At 50.8% G+C, this 15,513-nt stretch overlaps 1 long non-coding RNA gene across 1 annotated transcript; it reads right to left on the reverse strand.

Moving 5' to 3' along the window:
- Positions 1-3,452: 3,452 nt before the first annotated feature.
- Positions 3,453-15,188, reverse strand: LOC137308420 (uncharacterized). Its single transcript, XR_010959517.1, has 2 exons — positions 15,061-15,188; positions 3,453-3,708 (listed from the first exon to the last, which is right to left on the reverse strand). It is a non-coding gene; the product is annotated as an uncharacterized lncRNA (long non-coding RNA).
- Positions 15,189-15,513: the final 325 nt, after the last annotated feature.

Genomic DNA, 15,513 nt, shown 5'->3' on the forward strand with positions numbered 1-15,513 from the left:
CACCGCCTGTCCCTGTGATCGGGGGGGCGGGGTCACCGCCTGTCCCTGTGATCGGGGGGGCGGGGGTCACCGCCTGTCCCTGTGATCGGGGGGGGGGGGGGCGGGGTCACCGCCTGTCCCTGTGATCGGGGGGGTGGGGTCACCGCCTGTCCCTGTGATCGGGGGGGCGGGGTCACCGCCTGTCCCTGTGATCGGGGGGGCGGGGTCACCGCCTGTCCCTGTGATCGGGGGGTGGGGTCACCGCCTGTCCCTGTGATCGGGGGGGCGGGGGTCACCGCCTGTCCCTGTGATCGGGGGGGGGGGGGGCGGGGTCACCGCCTGTCCCTGTGATCGGGGGGGCGGGGTCACCGCCTGTCCCTGTGATCGGGGGGGCGGGGGTCACCGCCTGTCCCTGTGATCGGGGGGGGGGGGGCGGGGTCACCGCCTGTCCCTGTGATCGGGGGGGTGGGGTCACCGCCTGTCCCTGTGATCGGGGGGGCGGGGTCACCGCCTGTCCCTGTGATCGGGGGGGCGGGGTCACCGCCTGTCCCTGTGATTGGGGGGGCGGGGTCACCGCCTGTCCCTGTGATCGGGGGGGCGGGGTCACCGCCTGTCACTGTGATCGGGGGGGTGGGGTCACCGCCTGTCCCTGTGATCGGGGGGGGGGTGGGGTCACCGCCTGTCACTCTGATCGGGGGGGTGGGGTCACCGCCTGTCACTCTGATCGGGGGGGTGGGGTCACCGCCTGTCACTGTGATCGGGGGGGGGGGTGGGGTCACCGCCTGTCACTCTGATCGGGGGGGTGGGGTCACCGCCTGTCCCTGTGATCGGGGGGGCGGGGTCACCGCCTGTCACTGTGATCGGGGGGGGCGGGGTCACCGCCTGTCCCTGTGATCGGGGGGGCGGGGTCACCGCCTGTCACTCTGATCGGGGGGGTGGGGTCACCGCCTGTCCCTGTGATCGGGGGGGCGGGGTCACCGCCTGTCACTGTGATCGGGGGGGGTGGGGTCACCGCCTGTCACTCTGATCGGGGGGGTGGGGTCACCGCCTGTCCCTGTGATCGGGGGGGCGGGGTCACCGCCTGTCACTCTGATCGGGGGGGTGGGGTCACCGCCTGTCACTCTGATCGGGGGGGTGGGGTCACCGCCTGTCCCTGTGATCGGGGGGGGGTGGGGTCACCGCCTGTCCCTGTGATCGGGGGGGCGGGGTCACCGCCTGTCACTCTGATCGGGGGGGTGGGGTCACCGCCTGTCCCTGTGATCGGGGGGGGGGGGGGGGGGTCACCGCCTGTCCCTGTGATCGGGGGGGTGGGGTCACCGCCTGTCACTGTGATCGGGGGGGCGGGGTCACCGCCTGTCCCTGTGATCGGGGGGGTGGGGTCACCGCCTGTCACTGTGATCGGGGGGGCGGGGTCACCGCCTGTCACTGTGATCGGGGGGGTGGGGTCACCGCCTGTCACTGTGATCGGGGGGGTGGGGTCACCGCCTGTCACTGTGATCGGGGGGGCGGGGGTCACCGCCTGTCACTGTGATCGGGGGGGGTGGGGTCACCGCCTGTCACTGTGATCGGGGGGGTGGGGTCACCGCCTGTCACTGTGATCGGGGGGGTGGGGTCACCGCCTGTCCCTGTGATCGGGGGGGCGGGGGTCACCGCCTGTCACTGTGATCGGGGGGGCGGGGGTCACCGCCTGTCCCTGTGATCGGGGGGGTGGGGTCACCGCCTGTCCCTGTGATCGGGGGGGCGGGGTCACCGCCTGTCACTGTGATCGGGGGGGCGGGGGTCACCGCCTGTCACTGTGATCGGGGGGGCGGGGGTCACCGCCTGTCACTGTGATCGGGGGGGGCGGGGGGACGATGGTTGAAGCGAATATTGTTTATTTTCTAAGAGTGACCTCATTCTGTTCGATTTCGATGCCCGTCGCTATAATTTTTTTTGTACTAAAAAAAAAACCAGCCGGAAACCGGCGGAGGGAGTGGAGGGGTTTCCTCGTCCGGTGTGGGGGAAGTACCGTGGGTTCTGGACCCTGGGAGCAGCGTCCCGGTCCCGTCTGGCGGGGGAGCAGCGTCCCGGTCCCGTCTGGCGGGGGAGCAGCGTCCCGGTCCCGTCTGGCGGGGGAGCAGCGTCCCGGTCCCGTCTGGCGGGGGAGCAGCGTCCCGATCCTGTCTGGCGGGGGTGGGGAGCAGCGTCCCGGTCCCGTCTGGCGGGGGGACTGGGGAGCAGCGTCCCGGTCCCGTCTGGCGGGGGGGGGGCTGGGGAACAGCGTCCCAGTCCCGTCTGGCGGGGGTGGGGAGCAGCGTCCCGGTCCTGTCTGGCTGGGGGGGGCGGGGGAGCAGCGTCCCGGTCCCGTCTGGCGGGGGAGCAGCGTCCCGGTCCCATCTGGCAGGGGGGGCTGGGGAGCAGTGCCCCAGTCTCTCTCTCCCTCCCCCTCCCCGTGCCCCAATCAGCCCCCTTTCCCCGATTTATTTTTCCTTTTTGAATTGTCGTGACTTTTTTTTCTCATTAAAGTACAATTTATATAAAAACCAGCAGCTCGCTGTCTGTCTCCATCACTCTGCTGCCCCGTATCCTAACTCGCACCAAGTCCCGTTCTCCCATCACCCCCTGACCTCCGCCCCCGTCTCCCCGGCCCTGACCTCCGCCCCCGTCTCCCCGGCCCTGACCTCCCTCCCTCCCCCCCGGCTCCCCTTGGCCACTGTCTGAGGCTGAACCAGACCTTTGGCGAACCTCGGCGTCCTGTTCGACCCCGAGATGAGCTTCTGACCCCACGTCCGTTCCATCACCCAGACCAGGGATGAGGGACTTCAGTGATGTGGAGAGACTGGAGAAGCTGGGATTGTTCTCCTCAGAGCAGAGAAGGTTAAGGGGAGATTTGATCGAGGTGTTCAAAATCAGGAAGGGTTTTTGAGAGAGTAAATAAGGAGAGACTGTTTCCAGGGGGGCAGGAGGGTCGGGAACCAGAGGACACGGATTTAAGGTGATCGGGGAAAGAGCCAGAGGGGGAGATGAGGAGAATGTTTTTTTACAGCGAGTTGTGATGATCTGGAATTCACTGCCTGAAAGGGGAGTGGGAACAGATTCAATAATAACTTTCAAAAGGGGAATCGGAGAAATACTCGAAGGGAAAAAATTTACAGGGATACGGGGAAAGAGCAGGGGGAGTGGGATAGGCAGGATGGGCCGAACGGCCGCCTCCTGTGTTGTAAGATTGTCCGTCATTTCTTGCTGGGTGCTTTTCACCTGCAGCCTGAGCCGTGCAAACAGTTTGTGATTTGCAGTTGAACTCTGAGTGACCTCACCCCATGCTTACTTAACAGCAATTAGACTTTGCTGCAGGTGGACTAGCTCAGTGATGTTCCGGGAGTTAATCTCCTTGCCCTTAAATGAAACGGCGAAACCTCCAGTTTGTTCGAGGGGCTGAGCATTTAAACCGGACATGATTTTGAGAACTGAAGGAAAAGCCCGACTCTCTCTGGTTTGGCAAATGGTGAGTTTAATATAAAAATAGTGCCCCCTGAGGAAGGGGGGCATCTCACTCCGAGCCCCCGGGGACCAACATCGGTGCGGCTCCCGACCTCTCCCCCGATGCCCCTGCACGCTGCGCCCGGTGACCTCTGCCCTCCAGGGTCAACGCGCCCGCCATCGCTGTGTAGATCGCACGGAGGGCCACAGCCCCCTCCACCGAGACCCCCATCTTCCCGATCACCTCCGTCTCCTGACCGACCTCCAGTACTGAGGGAGAGCAAGGGCATCCAGGTTACATATACTGAGAGAGAGAATAGCATGTGTTCGCACAGGCTGGAATCTAATCGAGGGGTTCGGGGGGTTTATATATAGAATAACAGATACCCGGGAGTGAGTTACAGACTGGAATCTAATCGAGGGGTTCGGAGGGTTTATATATAGAATAACAGATACCCGGGAGTGAGTTACAGACTGGAATCTAATCGAGGGGTTCGGGTTGTTTATATATAGAATAACAGATACCCGGGAGTGAGTTACAGACTGGAATCTAATCGAGGGGTTCGGGGGGTTTATATATAGAATAACAGATACCCGGGAGTGAGTTACAGACTGGAATCCAATCGAGGGGTTCGGGGGGTTTATATATAGAATAACAGATACCCGGGAGTGAGTTACAGACTGGAATCCAATCGAGGGGTTCGGGGGGTTTATATATAGAATAACAGATACCCGGGAGTGAGTTACAGACTGGAATCTAATCGAGGGGTTCGGGGGGTTTATATATAGAATAACAGATACCCGGGAGTGAGTTACAGACTGGAATCTAATCGAGGGGTTCGGGGGGTTTATATAAAGAATAACAGATACCCGGGAGTGAGTTACAGACTGGAATCTAATCGAGGGGTTCGGGGGGTTTATATATAGAATAACAGATACCCGGGAGTGAGTTACAGACTGGAATCTAATCGAGGGGTTCGGGGGGTTTAAATATAGAATAACAGATACCCGGGAGTGAGTTACAGACTGGAATCTAATCGAGGGGTTCGGGGGGTTTATATATAGAATAACAGATACCCGGGAGTGAGTTACAGACTGGAATCTAATCGAGGGGTTCGGGGGGGTTTATATATAGAATAACAGATACCCGGGAGTGAGTTACAGGCTGGAATCTAATCGAGGGGTTCGGGGGGGGTTTATATATAGAATAACAGATACCCGGGAGTGAGTTACAGACTGGAATCTAATCGAGGGGTTCGGGGGGTATATATATAGAATAACAGATACCCGGGAGTGAGTTACAGACTGGAATCTAATCGAGGGGTTCGGGTTGTTTATATATAGAATAACAGATACCCGGGAGTGAGTTACAGACTGGAATCTAATCGAGGGGTTCGGGGGGTTTATATATAGAATAACAGATACCCGGGAGTGAGTTACAGGCTGGAATCTAATCGAGGTGTTCGGGGGGTTTATATATAGAATAACAGATACCCGGGAGTGAGTTACAGACTGGAATCTAATCTAGGGGTTCGGGGGGTTTATATATAGAATATCAGATACTCGGGAGTGAGTTACAGACTGGAATCGAATCGAGGGGTTCAGGGGGGTTTATATATAGAATAACAGATACCCGGGAGTGAGTTACAGACTGGAATCTAATCGAGGGGTTCGGGGGGTTTATATATAGAATAACAGATACCCGGGAGTGAGTTACAGACTGGAATCTAATCGAGGGGTTCGGGGGGGTTTATATAAAGAATAACAGATACCCGGGAGTGAGTTACAGACTGGAATCGAATCGAGGGGTTCGGGGGGTTTATATATAGAATAACAGATACCCGGGAGTGAGTTACAGACTGGAATCTAATCGAGGGGTTCGGGGGGTTTATATATAGAATAACAGATACCCGGGAGTGAGTTACAGACTGGAATCTAATCGAGGGGTTCGGGGGGGTTTATATATAGAATAACAGATACCTGGGAGTGAGTTACAGACTGGAATCTAATCGAGGGGTTCGGGGGGGTTTATATATAGAATAACAGATACCCGGGAGTGAGTTACAGGCTGGAATCTAATCGAGGGGTTCAGGGGGTTTATATATAGAATAACAGATACCTGGGAGTGAGTTACAGACTGGAATCTAATCGGGGGGTTTATATATAGAATAACAGATACCCGGGAGTGAGTTACAGACTGGAATCGAATCGAGGGGTTCGGGGGGTATATATATAGAATAACAGATACCCGGGAGTGAGTTACAGACTGGAATCTAATCGAGGGGTTCGGGTTGTTTATATATAGAATAACAGATACCCGGGAGTGAGTTACAGACTGGAATCTAATCGAGGGGTTCGGGGGTTTATATATAGAATAACAGATACCCGGGAGTGAGTTACAGACTGGAATCTAATCGAGGGGTTCGGGGGGGTTTATATATAGAATAACAGATACCCGGGAGTGAGTTACAGGCTGGAATCTAATCGAGGGGTTCGGGGGGTTTATATATAGAATATCAGATACTCGGGAGTGAGTTACAGACTGGAATCTAATCGAGGGGTTCAGGGGGGTTCATATATAGAATAACAGATACCCGGGAGTGAGTGACAGACTGGAATCTAATCGAGGGGTTCGGGGGGTTTATATATAGAATAACAGATACCCGGGGGTGAGTGACAGGCTGGAATCGAATCGAGGGGTTCGGGGGGTTTATATAGAGAATAACAGATACCCGGGAGTGAGTTACAGACTGGAATCTAATCGAGGGGTTCGGGGGGTTTATATATAGAATAACAGATACCCGGGAGTGAGTTACAGACTGGAATCTAATCGAGGGGTTCGGGGGGTTTATATAAAGAATAACAGATACCCGGGAGTGAGTTACAGACTGGAATCTAATCGAGGGGTTCGGGGGGTTTATATATAGAATAACAGATACCCGGGAGTGAGTTACAGACTGGAATCTAATCGAGGGGTTCGGGGGGTTTATATATAGAATAACAGATACCCGGGAGTGAGTTACAGACTGGAATCTAATCGAGGGGTTCGGGGGGGTTTATATATAGAATAACAGATACCCGGGAGTGAGTTACAGACTGGAATCTAATCGAGGGGTTCGGGGGGTATATATATAGAATAACAGATACCCGGGAGTGAGTTACAGACTGGAATCTAATCGAGGGGTTCGGGTTGTTTATATTTAGAATAACAGATACCCGGGAGTGAGTTACAGACTGGAATCTAATCGAGGGGTTCGGGGGTTTATATATAGAATAACAGATACCCGGGAGTGAGTTACAGACTGGAATCTAATCGAGGGGTTCGGAGGGGTTTATATATAGAATAACAGATACCCGGGAGTGAGTTACAGGCTGGAATCTAATCGAGGGGTTCGGGGGTTTATATATAGAATAACAGATACCCGGGAGTGAGTTACAGACTGGAATCTCATCGAGGGGTTCGGGGGGTTTATATATAGAATAACAGATACCCGGGAGTGAGTTACAGACTGGAATCTAATCGAGGGGTTCGGGGGGTTTATATATAGAATAACAGATACCCGGGAGTGAGTTACAGACTGGAATCTAATCGAGGGGTTCGGGGGGTTTATATATAGAATAACAGATACCCGGGAGTGAGTTACAGACTGGAATCGAATCGAGCGGTTCGGGGGGTTTATATATAGAATAACAGATACCCGGGAGTGAGTTACAGGCTGGAATCTAATCGAGGTGTTCGGGGGGTTTATATATAGAATAACAGATACCCGGGAGTGAGTTACAGACTGGAATCTAATCGAGGGGTTCGGGGGGTTTACATATAGAATATCAGATACTCGGGAGTGAGTTACAGACTGGAATCTAATCGAGGGGTTCAGGGGGGTTTATATATAGAATAACAGACACCCGGGAGTGAGTTACAGACTGGAATCTAATCGAGGGGTTCGGGGGGTTTATATATAGAATAACAGATACCCGGGAGTGAGTTACAGGCTGGAATCGAATCGAGGGGTTCGGGGGGTTTGTATGGAGAATAACAGATACCCGGGAGTGAGTTACAGGCTGGAATCTAATCGAGGGGTTCGGGGGGTTTGTATGGAGAATAACAGATACCCGGGAGTGAGTTACAGGCTGGAATCTAACTGAGGGGTTCGGGGGGGTTTATATATAGAATAACAGATACCCGGGGGTGAGTTACAGGCTGGAATCTAATCGAGGGGTTCGGGGGGTTTGTATGGAGAATAACAGATACCCGGGAGTGAGTTACAGACTGGAATCTAATCGAGGGGTTCGGGGGGTTTATATATAGAATAACAGATACCCGGGAGTGAGTTACAGACTGGAATCTAATCGAGGGGTTCGGGGGTTTATATATAGAATAACAGATACCCGGGAGTGAGTTACAGACTGGAATCTAATCGAGGGGTTCGGGGGGGTTTATATATAGAATAACAGATACCCGGGAGTGAGTTACAGGCTGGAATCTAATCGAGGGGTTCGGGGGGTTTATATATAGAATAACAGATACCCGGGAGTGAGTTACAGACTGGAATCTAATCGAGGGGTTCGGGGGGTTTATATGTAGAATAACAGATACCCGGGAGTGAGTTACAGACTGGAATCTAATCGAGGGGTTTGGGGGGTTTATATATAGAATAACAGATACCCGGGGGTGAGTTACAGACTGGAATCTAATTGAGGGGTTCGGGGGGTTTATATATAGAATAACAGATACCCGGGAGTGAGTTACAGACTGGAATCTAATCGAGGGGTTCGGGGGGGTTTATATATAGAATAACAGATACCCGGGAGTGAGTTACAGACTGGAATCCAATCGAGGGGTTCGGGGGGGTTTATTTCTCGAATAACAGATACCCGGGAGTGAGTTACAGGCTGGAATCTAATCGAGGGGTTTGGGGGGGTTTATATATAGAATAACAGATACCTGGGAGTGAGTTACAGGCTGGAATCTAATCGAGGGGTTCGGGGGGGTTTATATATCGAATAACAGATACCCGGGAGTGAGTTACAGACTGGAATCTAATCGGGGGGTTTTTTATAGAATAACAGATACCCGGGAGTGAGTTACAGACTGGAATCTAATCGAGGGGTTCGGGGGGGTTTATATATAGAATAACAGATACCCGGGAGTGAGTTACAGACTGGAATCTAATCGGGGGGTTTTTTATAGAATAACAGATACCCGGGAGTGAGTTACAAGCTGGAATCTAATCGAGGGGTTCGGGGGGTTTATATACAGAATAACAGATACCCGGGAGTGAGTTACAGACTGGAATCGAATCAAGGGGTTCGGGGGGTTTATATATAGAATAACAGATACCCGGGAGTGAGTGACAGACTGGAATCTAATCGAGTGGTTCGGGGGGGTTTTCTATAGAATAACAGATACCCGGGAGTGAGTTACAGGCTGGAATCTAATCGGGGGGTTTATATATAGAATAACGGATACCCGGGAGTGAGTTACAGGCTGGAATCTAATCGAGGGGTTCGGGGGGGTTTATATATAGAATAACAGATACCCGGGAGTGAGTTACAGACTGGAATCCAATCGAGGGGTTCGGGGGGTTTATATATAGAATAACAGATACCCGGGAGTGAGTTACAGACTGGAATCTAATCGAGGGGTTCGGGGGGTTTATATATAGAATAACAGATACCCGGGAGTGAGTTACAGACTGGAATCTAATCGAGGGGTTCGGAGGGTTTATATTTCGAATAACAGATACCCGGGAGTGAGTTACAGACTGGAATCTAATCGAGGGGTTCGAGGGGTTTATATATAGAATAACAGATACCTGGGAGTGAGTTGCAGACTGGAATCTAATCGGGGGGTTTATATATAGAATAACAGATACCCGGGAGTGAGTTACAGACTGGGATATAATCGAGGGGTTCGGGGGGGTTTATTTCTAGAATAACAGATACCCGGGAGTGAGTTACAGACTGGAATCTAATCGAGGGGTTCGGGGGGGTTTATATATAGAATAACAGATACCTCGGAGTGAGTTACAGGCTGGAATCTAATCGAGGGGTTCGGGGGGGTTTATATATGGAATAACAGATACCCGGGAGTGAGTTACAGACTGGAATCTAATCGGGGTTTTTTTTATCGAATAACAGATACCCGGGAGTGAGTTACAAGCTGGAATCTAATCGAGGGGTTCGGGGGGTTTATATACAGAATAACAGATACCCGGGAGTGAGTTACAGATTGGAATCGAATCAAGGGGTTCGGGGGGTTTATATATAGAATAACAGATACCCGGGAGTGAGTTACAGACTGGAATCTAATCGAGGGGTTCGGAGGGTTTATATTTCGAATAACAGATACCCGGGAGTGAGTTGCAGACTGGAATCTAATCGAGGGGTTCGAGGGGTTTATATATAGAATAACAGATACCTGGGAGTGAGTTGCAGACTGGAATCTAATCGGGGGGTTTATATATAGAATAACAGATACCCGGGAGTGAGTTCCAGACTGGGATATAATCGAGGGGTTCGGGGGCGTTTATTTCTAGAATAACAGATACCCGGGAGTGAGTTACAGACTGGAATCTAATCGAGGGGTTCGGGGGGGTTTATATACAGAATAACAGATACCTGGGAGTGAGTTACAGGCTGGAATCTAATCGAGGGGTTCGGGGGGGTTATATATAGAATAACAGATACCCGGGAGTGAGTTACAGACTGGAATCTAATCGGGGTTTTTTTTATAGAATAACAGATACCCGGGAGTGAGTTACAAGCTGGAATCTAATCGAGGGGTTCGGGGTGTTTATATACAGAATAACAGATACCCGGGAGTGAGTTACAGACTGGAATCGAATCAAGGGGTTCGGGGGGTTTATATATAGAATAACAGATACCCGGGAGTGAGTGACAGACTGGAATCTAATCGAGTGGTTCGGGGGGGTTTTCTATAGAATAACAGATACCCGGGAGTGAGTTACAGGCTGGAATCTAATCGGGGGGTTTATATATAGAATAACGGATACCCGGGAGTGAGTTACAGGCTGGAATCTTATCGAGGGGTTCGGGGGGTTTATATAGAGAATAACAGATACCCGGGAGTGAGTTACAGACTGGAATCTAATCGAGGGGTTCGGGGGGGTTTATATATAGAATAACAGATACCCGGGAGTGAGTTACAGACTGGAATCTAATCTGGGTTTTTTTTATAGAATAACAGATACCCGGGAGTGAGTTACAAGCTGGAATCTAATCGAGGGGTTCGGGGGGTTTATATACAGAATAACAGATACCCGGGAGTGAGTTACAGACTGGAATCGAATCAAGGGGTTCGGGGGGTTTATATATAGAATAACAGATACCCGGGAGTGAGTGACAGACTGGAATCTAATCGAGTGGTTCTGGGGGGTTTTCTATAGAATAACAGATACCCGGGAGTGAGTTACAGACTGGAATCTAATCGAGGGGTTCGGGGGGGTTTATATATAGAATAACAGATACCCGGGAGTGAGTTACAGACTGGAATCTAATCTGGGTTTTTTTTATAGAATAACAGATACCCGGGAGTGAGTTACAAGCTGGAATCTAATCGAGGGGTTCGGGGGGTTTATATACAGAATAACAGATACCCGGGAGTGAGTTACAGACTGGAATCGAATCAAGGGGTTCGGGGGGTTCATATATAGAATAACAGATACCCGGGAGTGAGTGACAGACTGGAATCTAATCGAGTGGTTCTGGGGGGTTTTCTATAGAATAACAGATACCCGGGAGTGAGTTACAGGCTGGAATCTAATCGGGGTGTTTATATGTAGAATAACGGATACCCGGGAGTGAGTTACAGGCTGGAATCTAATCGAGGGGTTCGGGGGGGTTTATATATAGAATAACAGATACCTGGGAGTGAGTTGCAGACTGGAATCTAATCGAGGGGTTCGGGGGTTTATATATAGAATAACAGATACCCGGGAGTGAGTTACAGACTGGAATCTCATCGAGGGGTTCGGGGGGTTTATATATAGAATAACAGATACCCGGGAGTGAGTTACAGACTGGAATCTAATCGAGGGGTTCGGGGGGTTTATATATAGAATAACAGATACCCGGGAGTGAGTTACAGACTGGAATCTAATCGAGGGGTTCGGGGGGTTTATATATAGAATAACAGATACCCGGGAGTGAGTTACAGACTGGAATCTAATCGAGGGGTTCGGGGGGTTTATATATAGAATAACAGATACCCGGGAGTGAGTTACAGACTGGAATCTAATCGAGGGGTTCGGGGGGTTTATATACAGAATAACAGATACCCGGGAGTGAGTTACAGACTGGAATCTAATCGAGGGGTTCGGGGGGGGTTTATATATAGAATAACAGATACCCGGGAGTGAGTTACAGACTGGAATCGAATCGAGCGGTTCGGGGGGTTTATATATAGAATAACAGATACCCGGGAGTGAGTTACAGGCTGGAATCTAATCGAGGTGTTCGGGGGGTTTATATATAGAATAACAGATACCCGGGAGTGAGTTACAGACTGGAATCTAATCGAGGGGTTCGGGGGGTTTATATATAGAATAACAGATACCCGGGAGTGAGTTACAGACTGGAATCTAATCGAGGGGTTCGGGGGGGTTTATATATAGAATAACAGATACCCTGGAGTGAGTTACAGACTGGAATCTAATCGAGGGGTTCGGGGGGTTTACATATAGAATATCAGATACTCGGGAGTGAGTTACAGACTGGAATCTAATCGAGGGGTTCAGGGGGGTTTATATATAGAATAACAGACACCCGGGAGTGAGTTACAGACTGGAATCTAATCGAGGGGTTCGGGGGGTTTATATATAGAATAACGGATACCCGGGAGTGAGTTACAGGCTGGAATCTAATCGAGGGGTTCGGGGGGTTTATATATAGAATAACAGATACCCGGGAGTGAGTTACAGACTGGAATCTAATCGAGGGGTTCGGGGGGTTTATATATAGAATAACAGATACCCGGGGGTGAGTTACAGACTGGAATCCAATCGAGGGGTTCGGGGGGGTTTATTTCTAGAATAACAGATACCCGGGAGTGAGTTACAGGCTGGAATCTAATCGAGGGGTTCGGGGGGGTTTATATTTCGAATAACAGATACCTGGGAGTGAGTTACAGGCTGGAATCTAATCGAGGGGTTCGGGGGGGTTTATATATAGAATAACAGATACCCGGGAGTGAGTTACAGACTGGAATCTAATCGGGGGGTTTTTTATAGAATAACAGATACCCGGGAGTGAGTTACAGACTGGAATCTAATCGAGGGGTTCGGGGGATTTATATATAGAATAACAGATACCCGGGAGTGAGTTACAGACTGGAATCTAATCGGGGGTTTTTTTATAGAATAACAGATACCCGGGAGTGAGTTACAGACTGGAATCTAATCGAGGGGTTCGGGGGGGTTTATATATAGAATAACAGATACCCGGGAGTGAGTTACAGACTGGAATCTAATCGGGGGTTTTTTTATAGAATAACAGATACCCGGGAGTGAGTTACAAGCTGGAATCTAATCGAGGGGTTCGGGGGGTTTATATACAGAATAACAGATACCCGGGAGTGAGTTACAGACTGGAATCGAATCAAGGGGTTCGGGGGGTTTATATATAGAATAACAGATACCCGGGAGTGAGTGACAGACTGGAATCTAATCGAGTGGTTCGGGGGGGTTTTCTATAGAATAACAGATACCCGGGAGTGAGTTACAGGCTGGAATCTAATCGGGGGGTTTATATATAGAATAACGGATACCCGGGAGTGAGTTACAGGCTGGAATCTAATCGAGGGGTTCGGGGGGGTTTATGTATAGAATAACAGATACCCGGGAGTGAGTTACAGACTGGAATCCAATCGAGGGGTTCGGGGGGTTTATATATAGAATAACAGATACCCGGGAGTGAGTTACAGACTGGAATCTAATCGAGGGGTTCGGGGGGTTTATATATAGAATAACAGATACCCGGGAGTGAGTTACAGACTGGAATCTAATCGAGGGGTTCGGAGGGTTTATATTTCGAATAACAGATACCCGGGAGTGAGTTACAGACTGGAATCTAATCGAGGGGTTCGAGGGGTTTATATATAGAATAACAGATACCTGGGAGTGATTTGCAGACTGGAATCTAATCGGGGGGTTTATATATAGAATAACAGATACCCGGGAGTGAGTTACAGACTGGGATATAATCGAGGGGTTCGGGGGGGTTTATTTCTAGAATAACAGATACCCGGGAGTGAGTTACAGACTGGAATCTAATCGAGGGGTTCGGGGGGGTTTATATATAGAATAACAGATACCTGGGAGTGAGTTACAGGCTGGAATCTAATCGAGGGGTTCGGGGGGGTTATATATAGAATAACAGATACCCGGGAGTGAGTTACAGACTGGAATCTAATCGGGGTTTTTTTTATCGAATAACAGATACCCGGGAGTGAGTTACAAGCTGGAATCTAATCGAGGGGTTCGGGGGGTTTATATACAGAATAACAGATACCCGGGAGTGAGTTACAGACTGGAATCGAATCAAGGGGTTCGGGGGGTTTATATATAGAATAACAGATACCCGGGAGTGAGTGACAGACTGGAATCTAATCGTGTGGTTCGGGGGGGTTTTCTATAGAATAACAGATACCCGGGAGTGAGTTACAGGCTGGAATCTAATCGGGGGGTTTATATATAGAATAACGGATACCCGGGAGTGAGTTACAGGCTGGAATCTAATCGAGGGGTTCGGGGGGGTTTATATATAGAATAACAGATACCTGGGAGTGAGTTGCAGACTGGAATCTAATCGAGGGGTTCGGGGGGTTTATATATAGAATAACAGATACCCGGGAGTGAGTTACAGACTGGAATCTAATCGAGGGGTTCGGGGGGTTTATATATAGAATAACAGATACCCGGGGGTGAGTTACAGACTGGAATCCAATCGAGGGGTTCGGGGGGGTTTATTTCTAGAATAACAGATACCCGGGAGTGAGTTACAGGCTGGAATCTAATCGAGGGGTTCGGGGGGGTTTATATATAGAATAACAGATACCTGGGAGTGAGTTACAGGCTGGAATCTAATCGAGGGGTTCGGGGGGGTTTATATATAGAATAACAGATACCCGGGAGTGAGTTACAGACTGGAATCTAATCGAGGGGTTCGGGGGGTTTATATATAGAATAACAGATACCCGGGAGTGAGTTACAGACTGGAATCTAATCGAGGGGTTCGGGGGGTTTATATATAGAATAACAGATACCCGGGAGTGAGTTACAGGCTAGAATCTAATCGAGGGGTTCGTGGGGTTTATATATAGAATAACAGATACCCGGGAGTGAGTTACAGACTGGAATCTTATCGAGGGGTTCGGGGGGTTTATATACAGAATAACAGATACCCGGGAGTGAGTTACAGACTGGAATCTAATCGAGGGGTTCGGGGGGTTTATATATAGAATAACAGATACCCGGGAGTGAGTTACAGACTGGAATCTAATCGAGGGGTTCGGGGGGTTTATATATAGAATAACAGATACCCGGGAGTGAGTTACAGACTGGAATCTAATCGAGGGGTTAATCGGGTATTGGAATAATTTACTGTCAAATTCCTTCTCGACGATGTCTTGCCCGGTTTGATGTATCTGTCTGATTGGGACGTATGTAAACCCCACCTCTGTACATTCCTCCTCACTTCCATCCAGTGGTTCACTGACTACTGTAAACTTCAACCTGGGAACAGAAAGAGCCTGTCAAGGGGATGCTGATAACTGAGCAATGAGAGGGGGGAGCCCCTCGTTCCCTCTCTCTGGGGGCTCGATCTGACCCCAGGTCCCCAGAGAGTGAGGGGTCAGTCTCTGCCCCTCGGAAAGGGGGAGCCCCTCGTTCCCCCTCTCTCTGGGGGCTCGATCTGACCCCAGGTCCCCAGAGAGTGAGGGGTCAGTCTCTGCCCCTCGGAGAGAGAGGGAGGAGCCCCTCGTTCCCCCTCTCTCTGGGGGGCTCGATCTGCCCCCTCGGAGAGAGAGGGAGGAGCCCCTCGTTCCCCCTCTCTCTG

Source organism: Heptranchias perlo, unplaced genomic scaffold, assembly GCF_035084215.1.
Source record: "Heptranchias perlo isolate sHepPer1 unplaced genomic scaffold, sHepPer1.hap1 HAP1_SCAFFOLD_1303, whole genome shotgun sequence".
In the NCBI taxonomy this organism is placed as follows: Eukaryota; Metazoa; Chordata; class Chondrichthyes; order Hexanchiformes; family Hexanchidae; genus Heptranchias; species Heptranchias perlo.